The sequence below is a fragment of the Enhydra lutris genome, unplaced genomic scaffold (assembly GCF_002288905.1).
Source record: "Enhydra lutris kenyoni isolate GAN:26980312 unplaced genomic scaffold, ASM228890v2 scaffoldscaffold9, whole genome shotgun sequence".
In the NCBI taxonomy this organism is placed as follows: Eukaryota; Metazoa; Chordata; class Mammalia; order Carnivora; family Mustelidae; genus Enhydra; species Enhydra lutris.
In genome coordinates, this window is record NW_019154093.1 from 9,282,499 (window position 1) to 9,285,377 (window position 2,879).

The 2,879-nt window shown below is 43.2% G+C and overlaps 1 pseudogene; it reads right to left on the minus strand.

The window, feature by feature from the left end:
- Nucleotides 1-497: 497 nt before the first annotated feature.
- Nucleotides 498-2,199, minus strand: LOC111143729 (annotated as a pseudogene).
- Between the last annotated feature and the right edge of the window lie 680 nt (nucleotides 2,200-2,879).

Sequence of the window (2,879 nt, forward strand, 5' to 3'; positions counted from 1 at the left end):
ATATTCTGTCTGCTTGATCTGTCAGTTACGAAAAGAGCCTCCAATTATAATAATGGATATGTCTATTGTCCTTGCAATTCTATTGGTTTTTGTCTCACATATTTTGGTGTGCTATTATTAGGTGCATACACATTAAGGACTATTAACATCTTTATTTTTTTAAGATTTAATTTATTTATTTGAGAGAGAGAGAGAGAGAGAGAGAGTGCATGAGGTGAGGGGGGCAGAGGGAGAGAGAGAAGCAGACTCCCCACTGAGCAGGGAGCCCAATGTGGAGCTCAATCCCAGGACTCCAGGATCATGACCTGAGCCAAAGGCAGACACTTAACTCACTGAGCCACCCAGGTGTCCCCCATCCTTCTAGTTTTAATTGAGCATTTTTATGATCCTATTTTGTCTCTTCTTTTAGCATATCAATCATATATTTTTTCTTTTTCTTTTTTTTTTTTTTTTGGTCTTTCAAACTTCTATTTAATGGCGTTGATCTATGATAGATTTTAGATCTCGTGAAAAGTAGCCATGTCCATGGACTGCACATATTCCTCAAAAGCAGTTGTAAGGGCCTATTTAGCCAGAGAGATTTCATCTCAGTTAAACTGATTTTGTTGTTTATGCAGTAAAACTTAAACTGACCCCCCCCCCACCCCCGCCGGCCCAGGGGAACTTACTTAAAAGCAAGTCCGGGAAACCAGTAAAATGTGGTCGACCTCCAAGGGCAGGTCAGTCAGGTCAGGTGGAGATAACAGAGTCCGAATGCAGGGATGAGTTGGGCCAGGTGGAGACATCCAATCAGTGGGGCGCGCATACTGTCTCCCTAGCTACCAAGGAGTGTGGGCCCCGCCTTTTGGGCGCCTTTTGGGTGCCAGTTCTGACCAAGGCGATAGGCTAGTTCAAACAGCTACTATGGGGTGAATTGTAATTCAATTGGCCACCCGTGTGTGACCTAGCATGACTGTGCACCTTTCTCTGTGTGTTGCAATCTCATTGGCCACCTGTGTATGGCCAGGCTCAACCACATGGCCTTTTCTCTATAAAAGTTAGTCTGTGAGGCTGGGAGTCGCTCACTCTCTCTGTAAGAGGCGGCCCCGAACGGTCGGCTTGATTCTTGATGCTTGGTGCGAAATAAAGCTTTGCTTGACCTTCACTTTGTATCAGTCTCGCTCCTTTGATCACGGACCTAACAGCAGTGATCCACTCTTCCAGCCTATCTATCTGTTCCAGCTTTATTGCCTTCCACTATGCACTGTTTTTAAAGTTCTGTAATTCCATCCCCCATTGGAACTAGTTTAGAAGAGCCCCCGATCATGCTGTCTGCTTGAATGCTCCTGACACCATCCTCTGGTTTTGCTGTATCTGTCTCATCCCAAGGTTTCACATCCAGTAAGCTGGAAGATGGGGCAACAAGTACAGGTTTTTTGTTTTTTTTTTTAGATTTTATTTATTTATTTGACAGACAGAGATCACAAGTAGGCAGAGAGGCAGGCAGAGAGAGAGAGGAAGAGAAGCAGGCTCCCTGCTGAGCAGACAGCCCGATGTGGGGCTCGATCCCAGGACCCTGGGATCATGACCTGAGCCGAAAGCAGAGGCTTTAACCCACTGAGCCATCCAGGCGCCCCACAAGTACAGGTTTTTATTTCTTTCTTTTTTTTCTTTCTTTCCTTTTCTTTTTGCTTCTTCACTTTCCTCTTCCTTCTCAGATCCAGAAAGATCAATGTCATTATTATCTTTACTATCTGTGTCTCCACTTCCTATGATGTCCTCCACATTAGCAGGACCATACTTGTCCAAAGCTTTCTTCACTCCTGGAAGGCTGGCCTTTTCCTTTTTGTCAGACTTGATGTGATTCTATCAATGTATGGCATGATACAAGTCAGTGGGTGTGGGGCTGGAGACTCCTTCAAATACTGCCGGTCTACTTATGACAGCACGCACCCCTTGATGTAGCTCCTGTTTGCCAGGTAGTTGTTGAACATCTGGAGGCTAGTGGGGCTTTTCAAGTCTCCAAAACCCCTGGCATCAGCTGATCCGGAACCGGGGGACAGTAAAGGAAAAGAAGAGTGCAGGTGGTCTGCTGATCGCTAAGAGGGAAAAAAAAAAAAATCTCAATTACCTTTCTTTAAAAAAAATTTCTTAGTGTTTTCCCCAGAGTTTGCAATAAACATTTATAACTAGTCTTCATTCACTCTCAGATAACACCATATTGCCTCATGGGTAGTAAAGTTATCTTTATAATAGAGTATTACCAATTCCTTCCTCCTGTCTTTTGTTACATTGTTGTCATTTACTTCACTTATCCATGTACTATAATCACCTAATACATTGTTACTATTATTACTTGGAGGAAATGATAATCTATTGGCTCAGTTATCAATAAGAAAAACAAAGTACTCTATTTTACCTTCACTTATTCCTTCTTTGGTGATCTTTTGTTTCCTGTATAGATCCAAATTTCTGACCTATGTCATTTTTCCTCTCCCTGAAGACCTTTAAACATCTGTTGCAGAGGTGGCATATTGGTGATAAAGTCTCTGAGGTTTTGTTTGTCTGAGAAAGTCTATTTCTTCTTCACTTTCGAAGGATAATTTCATTAGATATTGAATTCTGGGTCAATGGTTTTTCCCTTTCAGCAGTTTGTCTGTCTGTCCTTCTGTCTATTTATTTATTTCTGAAAGAGAGAGAATGTGCAAGTGAGGGTAGGGAGGGGCCAACGGAGAGAGGGAATCCTAAGCAGGCTCCATGCTCAGTGCAGAGCCCAAGGTGGGGCTCCACGTCACAACCCTGAGATCATAAACTGAGCCAAAATCAAGAGTGAGACACTCAAGTGACTGAGTTACCCAGGAGCCCCTCTTTCAGCAATTTAAATGTTTTCCTCCACTCTC